At 48.4% G+C, this 20,406-nt stretch overlaps 1 protein-coding gene across 6 annotated transcripts in view; it reads left to right on the plus strand.

Annotated features, from left to right (window-relative positions):
• ZNF710 (zinc finger protein 710) overlaps positions 1-20,406 on the plus strand; it is a 67,150-nt gene that overhangs the window by 12,917 nt on the left and 33,827 nt on the right. The window contains exon 1 of one of the 6 annotated variants that reach the window (XM_082388330.1): positions 17,454-18,067. The exons of the other annotated variants lie outside the window; for them this stretch is intronic. The gene's annotated coding sequence lies outside the window, so the exon portion shown is untranslated. Of the gene's footprint in view, positions 1-17,453; positions 18,068-20,406 lie in introns of those variants that run through there. 6 annotated transcript variants of the gene reach the window in all.

Here is a 20,406-nt window from a genome sequence, read left to right on the forward strand (position 1 = left end):
CCTTTGTTCTGCATTTTCATATAGGGTATTTTAGTGACTCCCCTCAGCAGCCCCTAGGGAGGTTACCATTTTTATTGACCAGGAAACTGAAGCTCGGAAGTCTGCAATGACTTGCCCAAGTTCATGGAGAGAGCCTTGGAACCTGGCATTGAATCCAGTTCTCACTCCAGAATCATTGGGCTCATGTCTGTAGATCAGAATTTTCTTGTTTTCTTCCTTTATTTTTATCCGACTTCTCATAGGTCAAGGACCAATGGCTGTGCACCATGGCCTAGACCATCCCCCGACCCCCTGTGGGAGTGAGTGCAAAGTTCCATCCCGCCTCCTCCAGCTGGCTGGCTCACAAGTCCTCTTGGGCAAAGCTCAGGCAGTAGGTGGTGGAGCCAGCCGAGAGCCCAGCCCTCCACATCAGACACAATGAGGACGATTAGGGATGGGCTTTGCAGTCCTATCTTTGAAGTTCCCAGCTTTTATCAGAGTGTCTGAACCTTAACACTATTTCAGGGGAACTTTTATTACTGTCGTTATGAGCTGGCCTCAGGTAGGTACCAGCTGCTGCCAGGTGCCAAGGGAGCACTTGCTGGTACCGTAAGCTGGTGCCTTCACTTTGTTTTACAGCAGGTAAGTTTTCAGGGCTGAAAGTACTTAGTACATGGAAGATTCTGGAAGAACAGCGTTTTCTATTTTTCTATACACAGGTGCAATCCCTTTAATTAAAGGGAGGAAGAGGTGGTTTTTTGATTTTTGGTTTTGGTTTTTGTCTCACAGAAACACCTGTGCTGTTTTCAAAGTAGGGTATTGACTGCTTCCTCTTTGCTGAAGAGAAATTCTCCACGGAGAACAAAGCTAAAGGTGTTGGCCATATATAATGCGAGGCTGTAATTTATAGGATACAGCTTCACTTGGGGGAAGAATTTGATGTCTTTAAGAGACACAGAATCATCCAGCACCAGCTGTCTTCATGTGTGGTGTCATATTTATTTTCCAAGTTGGAGTCATCATTTCTTAAGAGAGAGTCAGGGTCCACTGGGGCTGAGGAATGCTCATGGGGGCGGGAAGTCTTCAGGATCCGTGGGCCCGAGCTGGCATGTCCAGCACCCTATCACTGTGCTACTTGGCATCTTTATGAGGGATGCAGGCTAGTGACCCATGCTGTCCGTTTTTGTTTGTTAGGCCAGTGGAAGTGGAAGTGCTTTGAACATCACAGAGTGGCACCCACATCAAGTTTGCACCTGGCTGTTTGCTGAATGCATGCATGGATAGGAGGCACCCCATAAACGTTTCCCAAATGGATGAATTTTGATCTCTGAGATAGATTTTTTTTTTTTTTTAAGATGTCATAGTTTGTTATGGAGGCCAAGCCCTACCCAGATCCTGCTCCCCAAAGTGATGATTCAGTTCACTGCTGTAGGATGGCAGGGGTTGGAGGGGCATGGTGGGAAGATTATGTTAGTAGCCACCATGTCTTGGTGTTCTGGATGACCTGGATGTTTTAGAAACAGTGGTATTTCTCTCTCTTTTTTTTTTTTAATTTTATTTATTTATTTATTTATTTATGGCTGTGTTGGGTCTTCGTTTCTGTGCAAGGGCTTTCTCTAGTTGCGGCAAGTGGGGGCCACTCTTCATCGCGGTACGCGGGCCTCTCACCATCGCGGCCTCTCCTGTTGTGGAGCACAGGCTCCAGACGCACAGGCTCAGCAATTGTGGCTCACGGGCCTAGTTGCTCCATGGCATGTGGGATCGTCCCAGACCAGGGCTCGAACCCATGTCCCCTACATTGGCAGGCAGATTCTCAACCACTGCACCATCAGGGAAGTCCTCTGAGATAGATTTTAAAGCTTTTGATCAGAAAGAGGACTGGAGAAATTTAGACCTCTCCCGTTGCTCCTCAGGTTTTCCTGATGCTTGAATAATTAAGTCCACGTCCTGTGGGATTTTTCCTTCCTTGGGCTGTAGGTCATCTTACGCAAAGGCCACCTTCTGTTAATGCTACACCTGGTACTCTTAACGCCCTCCCGAGCGTTCCACTCCGTTATCTTCTTGTATTCTAGCTCATTATCTGGAAAAATTTCTGTGCAACATCAGCTAAGTTCTTTTGCTTCAGTTACAGAGCTTGTCAGAATTTCTCTTCCACACCTCTGTTTGGGGGCTTCTATACCTTGGTTGTAAAAATTCATTCCCTATTGCCAGGTAGATGAACAAATCTCACTCAGCTTGAATTCACTGTCTAAAGAGATGGCCATTGTCCTTTCCTTGATCAGGGACAAAAGTAACATTTGTTTTTTCACACCTCGGCCCCTCTGCCTGCTCTCATCCCTGCCCTCTACCCCAACCCCTCCCCCACCATGGCAGTTACTCTAAGAACAGAAATGTTGGGTCCTGACTCTTCTGGGGATTTGGCTCCCTGCTCCTGACTCACCCTTCCTGCACTCACTCAGGCCTTCTGGAGGATTTTAATTTCCCTTCACTGGAAACCACCTCTTAGTCCTTGAAAATATTCTTAGGTGGTTTTAAGTGTCTCTATCCAGTTTTGTTTTGTTTTGTTCAAATCCAGTTCAGATTTGAATGTCCAAGGAATGCACAGTCTCTTGGATCTTGGATCTGTTCCTTTTTTTTTTAGAAAATAGCTTTTATTGATTTTTTTTTCTTGTTACAGAGAGATTTATGATTGTTGCAGAAAATTTAGGAAATAGAAACAAGCAAAAAGAAGAAAATTAAAACCACCTATAATTATTAATATTTCAGTATATGATATACCCTTCCACATATTTAAGCAGTCCCCTAAATTTAGTTTTTTTCCTCTTTCTTATAAAGAATGCTGTGGTGAACATCCTTGGGTATTTTTTGATTATATCCTTGGGATATATTTCTAGCAGGGAATCCACTGGGCCAAGGACATATTGTAAATGCTCTGGATATAGATGGTTAAATTGGCCTCCAGAAATGTCATGTAATATTTTTGATTCCTTTTAGGTGAATACTAAGTCTTATTCTTTTAAAAGCTGATTATGCATTTTTAAGACACCGCTTTTCAACTGTTTCACGCATGTTGGTTAAGAGGCACTGGCCTGGGAAAGGCCTGAGAGACCCAGGGCACAGCTGACCTGTGTAAGAGAACCTCCCATCCTTGTCCCTTTGTTTGCAGTGGGCCTCAAGCACTGAGGCTGGAGGCCTTTCTTGTCTCCTCTGAAGGCACCTGGGCAGGCCTGTGGCTCCCCAGGGAAAGCTCAAGGGGCCCATCCTTAGGGTACCTGGGGCAGTGCTGGCTTTGAGGATTCCAGACTCTCTCAGGGAGCTTAGGCTGGTCTTTCTTTGAAGAAGATGCTCATAAAACAGACATCCTGCCCTAACTCCATAGACTGAGGTTGGTTGGTGTTTGTCGGGGTGGCATGGAGATTTCCTGTGCAGGCTTCAGACCCTGTCCTGCGGGTCCTGCCCAGGAGAGTGTCTCTGCCCAGACCTTCAGCCCTTGCAGCCCGATTCGCCAACCATCACTTTGCGGGGGTGGGGGGCTGGCGGGGGAGGGAGGTTTGACGGAATTACTGAGGAAGTAACATTTGCTTGGGCTAAATTGGGCCTTCCTTTCCAGCTCCTAGCTCCCTCTTCCTCCTTTTCTGCTCTCTTCCTCCTCCATACCAGCACATTCTTTACGCTGGTTGATGAGGCCTCTGAGGACCTTCCCTACTTCTTAGTTCCTTCTTTGCTCTCGGCTCCTAGTGACACCTAGGCTGCTGCCTACCATCTGGACCTGGCACTTCCTGCTCTTTCCCTGCACCTGGTGCTGTCCCAGCCGAAGCTGGTTCCAGCCTGCCCTCCTTTCTCAGGCCCGGCGGGAAGGCCACAGGGGCTCAGGGAGTCCCAAACTCCCTCCCCACTATCCCCCAGAGACACAGTGTGCCAGCTGCTGCCCATTGGGTTACAAAAAAACAAAAACACAAAACCCAGCCCCTAGAGATGAGGGACATTTCGGTTTCTATGAACTTGACGACTAGTGTGCTGGAAATGGGAGGCATGGGTTGGGAGAGGGAGGCTGGAGGTTCCCCTGGGGTGGGCTTTGTTTAAAATTTAATATGCTCTTTCTTTCTCTCAACAGGCCAGCACGGCTTCTAGCTCCTTTGTCATTTTAGCCCTGTTATCTGTCTGGTGGATGAGATCTCTTATCTTCCCGGTGCTGCCTCTCTTCCCTGAATGGCCCATCCCCATTCCTCAGTCTCTACCCCCTTCCCCCATTTGAGACACAATGTTACAGACCTCATTCTGTAACCTTAGATTCCAGTGAAACTCGTCACCTTGCTTCTTAACTAATTGGTTTGGAGAAAACCAGGGTCCACTTTTAATGATGTTGGACCCACCAAAGGCACAAGAAATGGGCAGCTTTGGTGTCCTGTGAGAGACGGTGTGGCCCCCACCCTTAGCAGTGTGGGAGAGTTGGGTCCAAGAGTGAGCGTCTCGGCTCTGGGTGGCCTGAGACATAGTCGATTGTTTGCTCCCGTGTGTGCTGTAACTTCTGACCTGGCACTTTCTTGGCCTTAGGAAGCTCTGCAGGATGAAAAGTACATTAATCACTGAAACACAGAGCTGCTCTTCTCCCCACAGGCAGGGATGGATCTAAAAGGTCGCCTGCCACGGAAGTGGGCTCACAGGCAAGGGGAGGACCTTACTTCAAGCCGTGGGACTCAGGATCAGAGGAGCCATGGCCTTCCGTCCTGGCTCGCCATCTCCTAGCCCTGATGAGCCCCAGCCTCCCCAGCCAAGCCTTGATTTCATGGCCTGCGAAATGGGTTCATGTGCCTACTTTTCATGTGTGCTCTGTGTTGTGTGATACGTGGTAATCATTGTTACCTGTGGACCACAGGCCTGTGAAGTCGGGGAGAACCCCGCACCATCCTGAAAACTCTTTTCTGTTACAAACCTTCTTCTGTCATCTCTTTATTTCTTCATTCAATCAGCAGACATTTCCCAAGCACCTACTAAACTCTGATATAAAGGGGAATGGCACGGTCTTTGTCCCCAGCAGGCCCTCAGCCAGAAGGGACATGGGATATGCAGACAAGAGCACAGGAAATTCGCTCTGCGGACGTGGTGAAGGTGCGGAGGAGTGCAGGGAAGACTGGTGGAGGCGGTGTTTCGCTGAGTCTTAGCAGACAAGGGAAGCAGGGGCATTCCATTGGGGGACTAGAATATACAAAGGCAGAAAGTACAGGCACATTCAAAGAGTCAGTGGTGGTTTGGTGTGGATGGGAGGTAGGGTGTAGAGGTGGGATGGTAGAAGATGGAGCTGGAGGGGCCGATCTGGGAATGTGTCCAAAGACTTGAACTTCATCCAGAGGCCTGGGGGAGCCACCAGTGGGTTCTGAGCAAAGAAACAACGTGACAGATCACTCTGGCATAAGCCAGGGCACTCGGGGCTTATGCTGTTATTCCATGTGGGGAAATCCCCTTGGAAAAATTGATCTGAGGGTTGAGAAATCCCTCAGAGGAATAAGTATAGCACTTCTGCTTGAATTCCTTCTCATTTCACCTAAAATTTCTGCTCTGCACCAGCTGTTTACAGATAATGTATAAAAGTACGTTTTCTGTGCTTGACCGTGTTTCTTAAAACTCACCAAGAAATAACCCCAAGTAAAAATTTTCCACTGAGGTGTTTTCTTAACCCATAGTTACTGAATTGAAAATGTAGGAAGGTCTTCTGAAATGTTGCATGAGTGCATGAGATCTTCAGGATGGGTTTCCTCAATCCCAGCAAGGGAAGGAGAAAGAGGACCAATGTTTGTTGAGCACCTGCTCCAGGCCAGGCACTGGGCCAGACTCTTCTAATTCAATGACGCTGTAAGAAACAGCATTCCTGACCCATTTTAACATTTTTAAAAAAAATTTATTTTTGGCTGCGTTGGGTCTTCGTTGCTGCATGTGGGCTTTCTCTAGTTGCAGCGAGCAGGGGCTACTCTCTGTTGCGGTGCACGTGCTTCTCATTGCGGTGGCTTCTCTCGTTGCGGAACATGGTCTCTAGGCATGTGGGCTTCAGTAGTTGTGACGCACGGGCTTAGTTGCTCCATGGCATGTGGGATCTTCCTGGACCAGGGATCGAACCCGTGTCCCCTGCTTTGGCAGGCAGATTCTTAACCACTGCGCCACCAGGGAAGTCCCCCTGACCCATTTTAGAGGCAGAGAAACTGAGGTTCATGAAGGCAGCCACTTTCCCAAGACCTTGCACCTGTAAGGGATGGTAGCAGGATTTGAACCAGGTATGATTGAATCCAGAGTTCACACTCCATTCATTGAACCCCTCTGCCACCTAACTCCCAAGACACACCAGAAAAGTAAAGCAGGAGATGCAGAGGTGGGTCACATGAGCCGCTGGAGGGCCTATTGATTTCTAGGCAAAAATTAGAGCTGAAACACTTGCCCACTCCCATTCTCCCCCAGCAAGTTCTGGGGGCTGATACACTGGTGGCACCCCTCCCCTGGAGAGCATTCTTCCAAAGGGCAATGGCTGCATTCTGATTTGGGCGATTCATTCCACTGTGTAGACACTGCATGGAGCAGAGGGCAGGAAGTTGGTACCTGTAAGCGGCATCAGGATGAAACATAGACATACTTGAAGGTCACTGCCCAGAACAGCCAGGGTGGTGGGCAGAGCTGCCTGGATATGGAAAGCCACAGGGGTGGGGGGCGAAAGTTTATCGAGAAAGAGACAAGAGATAGTCCCAAGGGACAAGCCACTCCTGGGGCGCTCGGCACACGCCAGCATCTTTTTGCCTGTCACTGCACTTCCTCTGGCCCTTGCCATCTTTGCTTGGCCATCTTAATACATTCCCTGTGGGTCAGGATTCTCTTCCGTGACTTCCTAAGAGTGTCCCCAGACTCCCCGGGGCTCAGTGGAAGCCAGCTGAGGCAACTGTCTTCTAGCAGAGGACTTGGGTGAGCGAGGATGGAGGACAGAGAAACAGAGCAGAAAGACCGCAGTGTGAGATGACTCCTAGTAAAGGTAATAAGCGCAGGGCGCCTGTGTGGTACCTTTGCCAGTCGCACGCTTGTGAAGTGCTTCTGAAATGATGGGTCTCCCAGGAACCGCCTGGAACCACCGCTCCCCTCCCCTTAATGCTTCCTGTCATTCACACCTCTTCTCTCCCTCTCTCCTCCTCTCTCATCGCTGCCGCCTCTCCCTTAGCTTCCCTCCCTGTTTTCTCCTCCATCCCAGAGCAGGCTTCTGGACCTCTCTGGGGTTTATGGTCCCGCACACTGAGCGCGCAGCTCGTGGGAACGTGGCTGCCCCTCTCCAGAGCTGCTGGTGTTGGGCTGAGTGGCAGGAGCTGGGGGCACAGCCACCTTGTCCATTTCCAGGGGCCAGAGCTCCTCTGGATTCAGACGGGCTCTGCAGTTGACCTTGGGTTGAAAATGCCGTTTTGGAAGTGGGCCTCAGAGATCGTGTTGAGGTAGAATGGAAATAAAAGCCTGCACGCATCAGTTGCAGTAGTTGGATTTCACTCTTTCCCTCTGAGGGAAAACTCCTCCATGACAGTAATGGGGGGGTTGGTCACTGGGCATGAGGAGCATGGAGGGACGAGGGTGGTGCTCCTGGGGGCCCCTGGAGAGTGAATCCCCTCCCGCAGGGGGGACCTCCACAGCCTGAGTGACTGTGGGCTCCTCACAGGGCCACCGTCTTCAGGTGTGGTCACTGTTTGGGGTCCAAATCCAGTTATCCCTCAAGTTCTGCCTGGTGACTTCTTAACTCTCTGGCCAGGGGGAGTTTTGCAAAGACAAAGCTCAGAGCAAGCATTTCTGTTACCAAACGTTTAAAGAAATCTTATTATTAAAATAGTAAATCTTATGCCTATATAGAAAAGTTGAAAATACAGAAAATTGTAAAGAAAATAAAAATTGCCCATAATCTCACCCCTTAGAAATTACCAACACTGTTTAGTACCTTTATATATTTCTTCACAGTCTTTTTCCATGCACATAGGTAAATATATTGTATTTTAAACTGTTTACAAACACCCTAAACTTTATATCCTTTTTCATTTGACATAACATTATGGCAAGCAAAAACTTTTCAAAAGCACTTGGGCTTTGCAAGCGAGCATATGCTCTGCAAATATTTCTGTCAGCCACCAGTAACCAACTGTAAGAACTCACGGTCTACCCAAAACAGAAGTTGTGCCAGTCAGAGAGTCCTGTGATCACCATGCAGTAAACCTTGCCAAAATATTATAAATTTAAACATACTAGAACGAAAGCCTAACCACTTGAAAAAATTTAAAACTCTCCTAGATTGCTGTTGGGTCAAGGAAGAAATAAAGAACATAGTGACAAATATTTAGAAAGCATTGAAAACCAGAGTGCCACATAACCAAACCTATGGGAGACAGCTGGCACTATCCTCATTGCCTTAAATGTTTTTATTATTAAAAGGGGAGAGAGAAAAAGAGAATAAATAAACCAAGCATTCAGCCTGAGATCTTAGGGGGAAAAAAAGAATAAAAAACAGCCCCTAAGGAAAATGGGAAAGATAAAAAAGGCAGAAATAAATGAATTAGAAAATAGAAATACAGTGAAATTAGCAAGTATATCCAAGAGCTGATTCTGTTTTTAAACAAACAGTAAAGTGGCCTAACCTTTGGCAGATCTATTTGAAAAATAAGAGAGAAAAGAAAAAAATAATAGGCATGAGAAAGGGGACATTGCAATAGGTAGAGAGGTTTTAAAAAATAAAAATATGTGCACACTAGGCTTAAATTTGAAAATCTCATTTAAACGAATGCTTTTCTGAAAATGTATATGTTGTTAATTGAGAAAAAATTTGCAGTCATCATCAACTACTGCCCCCTCTACCTAAAGAAGACACCAGTGCCAAGTGTTTTTGCTAGGTAATTGTTTTAGATTTGATAATACTGATAATGTTAAGCTATTCCATGGCTTAGCAAAAGATGGAGAGCTCTCCAATTCATTCTTCAAAGCAAAATCAGCCTGATGCTAAACATGGCAAAGAGACCATATTAAAGAATGAAAATGCTATGTCGGAAATAGAATTCAATAATATGTTAAACAAGTCATCCACCATAACCCAGTGGGGCAAGTGGGGGGGAATTGTCAATATTAGGAAAGCTTAATATAGTAACTGCGTCATGCTAATGGGTTAAAGAAGTAAAGTCAGATTGATTCCAATATATGCAGGGGGATAATTGATTAAAGTCGAACATCCATTTCTAACTAATCAATACACCAAAAAAGGAATAGAAGGCTGCATTCTCAGCTTGATTAAGGATATCAATTTCAAACCAATAGCCAGTGTTAATTAACTGAGAAACACTAGAAGCATTCCTGTTGAAACCAGTAACAAAATAAGGAGGCCTGCTATCACCATCACTGTTTAACATGGCTTTTAAAATGCTAGTCACCAGGATAATACTGAAACAGAAACATAAAGAAGGAGTAAACATAACAGTATGTACAATTTACTCTATAACAAATTTTGGGCAGGAGGTTGATTTCCAAAGTTGAGAAATAAAAAAAGTCATCAAAAAATTCAACAGATTTGACTACCTTTAAAAAATTGTAACTGCTATGTAAATTCTGCAAAACAGTTGAGAGCTGCGGGGAAAAGAGCTTCTCATGAGACACTTGAAGGGTTAATTTTTTTTTTTTTAATACATTTATTTATTTTATTTTTTTATTTTTGGCTGTGTTGGGTCTTCGTTGTTGTGTGCGGGCTTTCTCTAGTTGCGGCAAGTGGGGGCCACTCTTCATCGCGGTGCGCGGGGCTCTCACTGTCGTGGCCTCTCTTGTTGCGGAGAACAGGCTCCAGACGCGCAGGCTCAGTAGTTATGGCTCACGGGCCTAGTTGCTCTGCGGCATATGGGATCTTCCCAGACCAGGGCTCGAACCCGTGTCCTCTGCATTAGCAGGCAGATTCTCAACCACTGCACCACCAGGGAAGCCCCGAAGGGTTAATATTTTAATTCTACCAAGAACCTATACATATTAGTTTTAAAAATCAAGATTTAAACTTGAAGACAAAGTGAACAAACTATATATTAATAATTAGCAAATAAACACCCAACCCAAAGAAATGCCAGATGGTATGCTCCATGAGGTCAGGGACCAGGTCAACTCACTGCATGACAGATACTGTATTGAAGTAATATTTGCTGACTGTGTTGAATTAATATCTGTTGAGCAAATAAATGGATGCAATGCAAATTTTTAAAGCATGATACCATTTTTTACCTTTTAAATTAGCAAGAGGTTTTTCCCCAAGGTTTTATTATGAAGAATTTCAAATATATAGAAAAGTTGAAAGAATAGTACAGTAAATACTCGTACACCCGACTAGATATAACAGAAGTGAACATTTGCCATATTTGCTTCATCTGTACATGTGTATGTTTTTTTCCTGAACCTTTTTTTTTTTTTTTAATTTATTTATTTACTTATTTATCTTTGGCTTCATTGGGTCTTCCTTGCTGCACACAGCTTTCTCTAGTTGCGGCGAGCAAAGTCTGGTGGCTTCTCTTGTTGCTGAGCATGGGCTCTAGGCGCATGGGCTTCATTAGTTGTGGCACGTGGGCTCAGTAGTTGTGGCTCGTGGGCTCTAGAGCACAGGCTCAGTAGTTGTGGCACACAGGCTTAGTCGTTCCACAGCATGTGGGATCTTCCCAGACCAGGGCTCGAACCCATGTCCCCTGCATTGGCAGGTAGATTCTTAACCACTGTGCCACCAGATAAGTCCCTCCTGAACCATTTTTAAGTAAATTGCAGAGCACATATCACTTCTCCCCTGAATACTTCAGCTTGCAAATGCTAAGTCTCCCAGATTTTAGCAATCTGTATGGAGGGTTTGGGGAGCTGGCACACCATGCTCTGAGTGTGTCTCTGCAGATTGCCCTAGTCCTTGAGAAGGCACTCAGGAGTCATAGTCATGACCTTGTGATATATGAGAGAAAAGAAGGCACACATCTATTGAGTATCAGGCCCCTTGCTCGGTGTTTTACTGATGGTCTCCTGTTAAATCCTCTCCACAACTGTATGATGGAGGTGTTATGCCCATTTGGGAGGAAATTGAAGTTCAAAGAGGTTAAGTAACTTGCTCAAGTTCATACAGTGGCATTATTCAACCAGGCCCATCTGACACCTTCAAATTACACAGCATTTGCCTCTTCCCTCTATCTTTCTGCATGAATGCATGAAGGCATTTTGTAGGCAGTGTGGACAAATTGGAAGCAACCTGAATGTCCTTCACTGAAAGAATGGACAGGCGAACGGTGATCTGTGCACTCTTCCAAATGTTCTGTGTTTATGAACATGGATTATTGATTATGAGCATGAAACATGGAAACTTGCTAGTGTCGTCCAGGGAAAATAAGCAGGACACCAGATTGTACACACCATGATCAAAACCATGTGAAAAGGGCTTCCCTGGTGGCTCAGTGGTTAAGAATCTGCCTGCCAATGCAGGGGACGCGCTTTAGAGCCCTGGTCCGGGAAGATCCCACATGCCGCAGAGTAACAAAGCCTGTGCGCCACAACTACTGAAGCCCGCGCGCCTAGAGCCCATGCTCCACAACAAGAGAAGCCACTGCAATCAGAAGCCTGCGCACCTCAACAAAGAGTAGCCCCCGCTTGCCGCAACTAGAGAAAGCCCATGTGCAGCAACAAAGACCCAACGCAGCCAAAAATAAATAAAAAACAAAAAAAAAACCGTGAAAACCATGTGCTTGAAGAGGACGAGGAAGAAATGCATAAGAAGCGGTTGAGTTAGGGTGAGAAGGAGTATTAATTTTTTTTCACTTCCATCTTTTTCAAACTCTTTGCAGTGGGTGGTTTTATTAATTTTATAATAGAAATCTTTAATCAAAAACAATTTATACCCACTTTAGAGTTTTGTAAGCTCATGGCAGGGGAAGGCTCTGCTCTCTTTATTGCTGTTCTTTTGTCCAGTGCCCAGCACCATGCCCGGCATATTATGGACATAATAAATGTTCTGGACGAATGCCCACTGGGAAACCTCTCAGAGGGGCTCAGCCCAGGGGCATGTTTGCAGAGAACTTCCGCCAGCCAGCTGGTCTCCCCAGGAGCAAGCGCAGGCCAGGTGTGTGTCATGGGGTGGGGTATTTGAAGGGTGGTTAGCTCTCCCGGCCCATAACGAAAGTCTCCACCAAGGTGCAGAGACTATTCTGGCCATTCAGTATGTCCAGGGCATTTAGTGCTAATAAGAACCATCTGGAATAAACAAATTCCAGCTCACATGGAAACAGATTTTTTGTCATCTCGACTTACAAAATTGATAATGATTATCTGAACAGTTATTATTTATTAAGTGCTTACTAGAGACCAGGCTAAACGTGCTTACAAAGGCATTCCCTTATTTAATTTTCACAACAGCCATGAGAATAAGCAAGTATTATCTCCATTTTATGGATGAGGAAACTGAGGCACAGAGGACAGAGGCATGAGTCCCAGGGCGAGTCTTGGTTTCACCAAGAACTTGACTTTCGGCAAAATCACAAGCCTTCTGGGCTTTAATAACCTGGTCTATGAACAACAGCTGACACTAGTTGAGAGTGTGCTATGTGCCAGGCCCAGCTAAGTGGAGAATGTGAGACCACCTTCAACAAACAAACAAATAAACTGAATTTATTCCGTGGGTCTCTCTATGCCAGGGCTTTATGTAGCACTTGCCTCAGTGGAATAAACCCAGTTGGTTTTGTTTGGACTTGTTTTACTTTCCCAAGACCAAATCTTTTGGGCCACTGGTCACACCCCTTCACCCCTGGTTCTTAGGCAGAAGGGCACTTTCAGTGGCCACACCGTCTGTTATTCCCTGCTGGGGAGCTGGTTAAAATGCACTTCCCTGTGTCCAGCCCCAAGTCCCCAGGATCTGGGCGGGACCCAAGCATCTGCATGTCGTAATGCCTTCAGGTGGTTCCCAGCTGCCAGTCTTGTCACGGCCAACATGGGCCAACTGTGAACTGTTGAAGCGGCCTTTATCTTTTGAGATTTAACCTATAAATGCTTCGGCTGGTATAAACCAAAGCCTGTTTTCATCTGTAGGAACCCATTGGAGCTATGACCATGGTTAAGGACTGCAAATTTTGTGTTCTGTTCTGAGCACTTGTGAATTTCTCATTGACAGAACATTTTCTTCACACCTCAGCTTCATGGAATTCAGCAGGTCACGTGTCGCTGAATGTAAATTCCAAGGACACTTAAGGAACTTAAATGTATTATTTTCCGCTTTTAAGAGAGAGGAGAGGCAGGAGAGATGACTGTGGAAAATCATTTACCCCAAAACAGTGGAGATTAAGAACGCATGTTTGAAATATTAAGAAAGGGCAAATTTGAGGCTCTTTACCCGTGGGTAGAATTTTCACCTAAGAGGAAAGATACACCTCTGCATTAAAAAATTTTGAATTTATAAACACTGTCATACCTTCTTAGGCCAGCGCCACACAGAAGGATGGGCCATGGACCGATGCTAGCCAACCAAGAGAAATTGAGAGTGAGGCTTAGAAACTTTTATAGTTTAACATTGCCATGATGACATCCAGGTGGGTGATCAGCAGCTCCATCTTGATCAGGGTATGGACCAGGGTGGGTATCACTGACTTCATGTGACAGGTCAAGGGACCATGACCTGCCTGTTAGTCCTTCCAGGGATTCAAATAAAACTGATCTTCCAAGGCTTCCCTGGTGGGGCAGTGGTTAAGAATCCACCTGCCAATGCAGGGGACACGGGTTCGAGCCCTGGTCCGGGAGGATCCCACATGCCACGGAGCAACTAAGCCCGTGCGCCACAACTACTGAACCTGTGCTCTAGAGCCCACGGGCCATAACTACTGAGCCTATGCGCCGCATCTACTGAAGCCCCCATGCTCTAGAGCCCACGCTCTGCAGCAAGAGAAGCCACCACAGTGCGAAGCCCGCCCACCGCAACAAAGAGTAGCCCCCGCTCGCCGCAACTAGAGAAAGCCCGCGTGCAGCAACGAAGACCCAACACAGCCAAAAATAATAAATAAAAAAATAAATAAATGAAATAAAATAAAACAGATCTTCCAATGCAGAGAGTTTGAGAAGCACTGGCTATGTTAAAAGATGTGCTCTTAAGTTGGAGAAGTGGAAAGCAGAAGAAGAGTTGGGGGAGAGGTGGAAGACTTCTCACCCCCACCCTCCAAAGCCCAAGAGGCCACTTCATGCAGAAGGGGGTCCACTGCCACACCAGCTGACTCCTCTATTTTGAGCCCTTCCTCTCGTGCCATAGGATTCCTGTAAACCCTGGTCGTGGAGCCTGGGGGAGAGATTTGTTGGTCCAGGGTGGAGCGAGGTGGTTTAAGAGACGGCCATCGGAGTCCTGCCAAGCCTGGCCTTGGAAACTTGGGTACCACTAGTTGTGACCTTGGTCCTCTCCCTTTGCTTTGCACCTCAGAGTTTAGAAAACGGGGAATGACAGTCCCTCCTGGAAAGGTTTTCGTGCAAGATAGAAATGAGATAACACACACGAGAGGCTCCACACACCGTGTGCACTTGGGAAAGGGAGGGTGCTCTGTGTTGTTTTGTCTATGGTATTTGAAAAAGTGGCTGCATTGTGGGTCTCCAGGAAGTTGCCAGCTGCCCTCCCTGTTTCTGAATTCCTGTGTGTGTGTTTTCTGTGCTCTTGGTGGTGGTGGTGGTGGTGGAGTTGTCAGGAAATAACCATCAGTTTCCTGCTGATTAATTCAGTTCCTGGCGGGCCCTCTCTCTCAGGCCTGGCCTCCTGCTTCCTCGGCTTACTCTCCTGGCCCCTTCTGAGAGGCCTGCCTGCCCTTGGCCCGGACACCCTGCAGGCCTGCTGAGCCTGGCTTTGTCCTGGCCATGGGCGGGGTGCCGGGGTCCAGCTGCCTCTGGCTTTGCCTGCAGGTGTGTTTCCTTTGCACACCTGGCACCTGCGGGGACTTAGGCCCCTTCCAAGTTACCCTCCAGATTGGGCTTGAGAGGTTTTGATGATGTGAACTACAAGCCCTTGGAAATGATGCTGCTAGGGTCCTCTGCCCCTTCAGGAGAGGAGGCCTGATGGCAGGGGCCTCGGGAAGGACCCCAGGCTGGGGCAGCAGACCCCAAGCTTTCCCTGCTGGTGCGAGGGGAGCCTGCAGGGACTCTGCCTTTGGTCTTCAGAAAGGTGGTGCTGGCAGGGAGAGAGGCCAGTATAGTGTTGGGATTTGGGGGTCCCTGGCCTGCATCTTGGCCCTTGAGTGAAGGACCAGCAGAGAAGGGGAGCACTAGTAGGGGGGGGACCTGGGCTTGGCCGTGGTGTTGAGCTGGGTCTGCCTCAGCACTTCACTTGGAGACCTGGTGACCCTACGGTGGTCTCTCGAATAATGTGGGAGCCACAGCACAAGGCACAGTCGTGGTCCCAAACACCCCAGCTGGCATCCCCCATGGTGGAGGATCCGGAGGCGAGGAGGTCCTGATGCCTCCTCATCCGCCAGCCAACTGGAAGGCGGGTCTCCCAGGACTGGGCGGGTTTTGTCAGGCTGGCTCTCGGCCTCAGCAGGGCCATGCTTTCTGCGCGCAGCGCCGAGGTCAGGACCCCTTGGTGCCTGGTGTGTGGCAGACCCTCACAATCTCTTTTTTTAAAAAATATTTATTTATTTATTTGGCTGCACCTGGTCTTAGTTGTGGCACGCGGGATCTTCGTTGCGGCACGCATGCGGGATCTAGTTCCCTGACCAGGTGTCGAACCCGGGCCCCCTGCATTGGGAGCGTGGAGTCTTAACTGCTGGACCACCAGGGAAGTCCCCCTCTCAGCCTCTTGAACGCTTACACTTACAGGACACGCACAGGCACAGCTCCACGCACGTTTCATTGGAGTCAGGCTCTTCAGCTGGGGTGGGGAGCCCTGTGCTTACTATTACCTGGTGGCTGAGTCAACAACGCGCAGCGAGTATTTGGTTAGCAAACAGGGAGAGCAGCCAGAGCCGGTCCCGGCCTTCCTGCTCCTGCCTTTGTAGCAAAACGTCCTTTGGAAAGGTCAGCCAGGACTGGCTACATAATTTGCACGGGGGCCTGGTGAAAATGGAAATGAGGGCCCCTTGTTTGAGAATTAGTACGAATTCCTAGACGGCCGCAGCAGAGCATGATGCCTGGGGCCCCATGGGACGGCCTCCGAGGTCAGCGTTGCCCAGCCTTGTGAACTTCTGTGTGAGGCTTCTCTTGGGTAGAGGAGGGACTTTACATCCAAACCAGCTGTGAGTTCTGAGACACGCTGTCCCCACTCTGCCCCATGGGCAGCTCTTCTCAAGGGTTGGAGTGACTCCCACTTCAACTTCTCCTTTCTGTTCCTCCTGACCCTGCTTCCCCCTTTCTCTGTAACCTGAGAAAACTCTGAGACCGTCCCTCCCTCCCTCCCTCCCATCCCTCCTTCTTCTTCCTCTCCTCCCCTCCATCCTTGCTGCCCTCCCCCCTCCCTCCACCTCTATTTCTCTCTTCCTCCTTCCATTGCTTTTATCTGGGGGAAAACCCTTCCCGTGTTTGCTGTATAACATTTTCCACCCATTCATTTGGTGCCGTTTGAGTTTAATGTCCCTTTGAAGGGCAAAGGGAGAGTGCTCCTTGGATTTCCAAAGCCTCTCTCTGGAGTGGTCCAAGCAAGCACCTTCCCCCACCGAGGGACGAGGGACGTCCCTTCAGTGGCCTCTGGCTCTGTCCAGATGGTCTCTGCCCACTGGGAGCCTGGAATGAATTCTCATTGTTAGCATTCGTCACTCACTGCCTCCACCCCACAGTCAGCTGTCAGCACTACTGGCCACAGTGGAAAGAAAGCCTGCTCCGTTCTTCCTTGTGACACGCGTGAGCCCTGGGGACAGACCTGGCCATGGCTCCCAAGGCAGCAGCTTCCACGCTTCCATGCAGGCCTGGAGCTGGGGGGCAGAGTGCTACAAGGGGCTAAGTAGATAAGCCCAGTGGGACACTGTCCTGGCCTTCCCTCACCCTCTCCACACAGTAACCAGAAGGATTTTCAAAACAGCCACTGGATCATGATATATCCTCTCCTAAAAGCCTCCTCTGGTTTCCCGATGCCTGTGAAAGGCACCAGATCCTATGTGTGGCCTTCACGGCCTTGCCCTCCGGAGAGGCAGGCAGCCTGGGGTTCTAAAGGGGCACTTGAGCCACAAGTGTCTTGAAGAATGCAAGAGGTCTTGGAAGGTGGGGAGAAGGAGAGGGATGGCAGGCTTCCGAAGGTGGGCATCAGGAACAGCTGGGGGTGGGGAGGGGCAGCAGGACTGAATTAAAGGTCTGGCTCAGTTCTGAGGACCTGGTCCCCTGGGAGATGGACTCCACCCTGGTCACATTTCGATCATCGGAGGGGCTTTTAAAAATTACCAAAGTCTCTGGAGGTGGACCATCCTGGGTGTTTGCGTTTGCTCCCCCAGGGCCACAAGTCCAGGAATCCCTTATGAACACTTTGGGAAGGTGGCAGGAGGCAGTTGCCAGACTTGCCCAGGACAGGAATGCTCTGGGATTTTTCTCCGTTGATGGGAAGGCTGTCTTGCTTACCCAGCTCTGAGCCCTGACCAGGATGAACTAAGGGAGCACTAAGCAGATATGGGACCCCTAGAGAGTCAGCTGGAAGGGACCTTCTTCAGAAGGGGAAGCTGAGGCCTGATCACCAGTGAGTACCGCCCCTGGGCAGCAGAGTCAGGAGTTTCAGGCCACCACCTGGCTAGGTGAGGGCTAACTAGAACGTTACAGTCAGAATGATCTCCAACAGGTGTGCTGTGGTTCTAACTGACAGAGCATCTTTGGCATTCCTAATCCCCACAGTCTGCATCCTTGTCTTCTGCCCGCAAAGAACTCGGGATCTGGGCAGTGATGGGCCCAGGCATAAAGTATTACAATCTGGATGTTGTGTTTCCAGACCTGTAGGGAGATAGGTTTGAGGGAGAAGTTCCCCCCTTCCTCCAGGGGAAGACTCGATGAGGAAGCAGAGAAGCAAGTGAGGACCTGACAGTGTCTACCCTCCTTGACCCACAGGCCTGGCTTGCCTGCCAACATGCTGAGCTGAGTGCTGGAGCCACTAAGCTGTGCCCAGGTATTGATTTCCTCTCAGCCCTCAGGCACCTGGGTGGGGCAGGGCTGTGTACCCCAGTGTACAGTCCCAGTATATTTCCCCATTATATTTTCCTGCATGAACTGTGCAGATTGGGAAGCACTGCAGTGGCTCATCTCTTCATCATTAGCACATCACTTTTGCATCGGGCACGTTGCGTAACAAACCAAGATCGGCCCAGCAAATGCAGAGAACAGTCACAATTCGCCCGCATGGTCTGTTTCCTCATCACTTTTTATTTTGAAAATGTCAAGCCTAACAGAAAAGCTAAGAACCTTCATCTAGGGTCACAATTGTTACCATTTTGCCACGTTTGTTTTATCTTTTATCTCACTCTCTTTCAAATGGTTTTGCTGAATCATATGAGAGTGAGTTATAGGCAGCATGATGGTTCACCCCTGAAAAGATACTTCAGCAGGTATCTTTTAGGAGCGAAAGAAAAATTACCTAAAAAATTACCCTTATTCAATAAGGGTTTCCCTTATTGAAAAATTACCTAAAAAATTACCCTTATTCAATAAGGGTTTCCCAGCCTAGGGCTTCCCTGGTGGCGCAGTGGTTAAGAATCCACCTGCCAATGCAGGGGACACGGGTTCGAGCCCTGGTCGGGAAAGATCCCACATGCCGTGGAGCAACTAAGCCCCTGCGCCACAACTACTGAGCCTGCGCTCTAGAGCCCGTGAGCCACAACTACTGAAGCCCACGTGCCCAGAGCCCGTGCTCCACAACAAGAGAAGCCACCGCGATGAGAAGCCCGCGCAACATAATGAAGAGTAGCCCCCGCTCACCGCAACTAGAGAAAAGCCCGCATGCAGCCACGAAGACCCAATGCAGCCAAAAATAAATAAATTTTAAAAGTAATAATATCACCTAATAAACAGTCCTATGCAAGTTTTCCCAGTTGTCCTCCAAAAATGTCTTTTTTAGGTTCTTTTCCTGGTCCAGGAAGGCTCACGTGTTGCATTTGGTTATGCTTTCTTAGCTTCTTTTAATCTAGAACAGTCCCCCTGTTTTGTGTGTGCATGTGTGACATTGGCTTTGAAGAGTCCAGGCAGGCCTTGTAGAATGGATTCTGGCTTTGTCTGATTGAGTATATTCAAGTATAAGTCTGCATGGTTTTGAAACTCGCCTGATAATTGCTTCGTTGTGTCTAAAAAAAGTCCTAAGGCAGAAGGTACAGTGGAGGGTAACTCCTTTGTCCCCTCCCCCCGTGTGAGTCATGGGATGTCCTGTCCAGCCACCCAGAAAAAGAGGGGGCTTTAGTAACATGACATTATATTTATAAAATGCTTCAGTTGACTGTAAAGAGCATTTCACTTGATCCACAGCAAGCCTAGCTTGATTGGGCAAGGCGTTCTCTTTATTTAGTAGATGGGATTCTGAGAGGTTGAGTTTGTGCCCAGGTGCATGGCTTTGGCAGAACTGGACCAGAGCCCAGCCCTGCTGACCCACCACTGCAGTGGCGTCTGGGAGATTGGGCAGAGTTGATGCCTTTGTTGTGTTTGCCCCAGGACTGGGTAAGTTACAAGGTGGTGTCACTGAACTTCAGCCCTGGACCCAACATGCGCATCCCGGAGTGCTAGACTGAGGCTATTGAATATGCTCAATACCTGTCACCTGTCTTGATGACTCTGAGTCATGGATGTGAGTCTAGTTACTGAACTGTGTTCTGAGGTGTTGCTAACCCCACCCCAAATGGTCCCAGGCTGCCGTTTGGTGAATTTTTTATCCTGCACCCTCGCTGTCAGTTCTTATAGCCTGCAACAGTGGCATGCCTCCCACTGCCCTGCTCCTCCTTTTAATTTGCAACTTGCATCTGCTGTGGTCTGGGAAGCCAGATAAACAGGCTTGTGAGAACTGAGTCCAAAGGCTGTGAGTGAGGGGCTCTGTCCCATGGAGGGAAGAGTGACTGTGACACCAAAGGCCCCTCTTGGAGGCACTCGCTTCAGATTTACTTGTAGGCTTTCTCTGCTTTTGGGGATAATACCCTGCATTCTCTGTTCTTGGGGGAATTTGAGGTTGCCAGAGAGGAGACCCCTGGACAAGTGGGGCGTTGGCTGTTACACGTTTCAAGTTTAAAAGGTTTGGAAAAGACTATAACATACAGCAGGAGAGGCTGGTGAGAACAAGGAGCACATGTGTGCGAGTGCCAGAGCACGAGGGCCCTTTGGCTGCGGCGGCCACGACGCTGAGTGTAAGCTCGGGCTGGGGTGGGGTGAAGCGAAGGGTCCCTGGGCTCAGGCTGGCGCGCTCGACCACCACCCTCCCTGTATGTAGATCATGCTGCCTTCAGCCAACTCGGCTGCACGAATACACCCCCT

The sequence above is a fragment of the Balaenoptera borealis genome, assembly GCF_965194805.1.
Source record: "Balaenoptera borealis genome assembly, chromosome: 3".
NCBI lineage: Eukaryota > Metazoa > Chordata > Mammalia > Artiodactyla > Balaenopteridae > Balaenoptera > Balaenoptera borealis.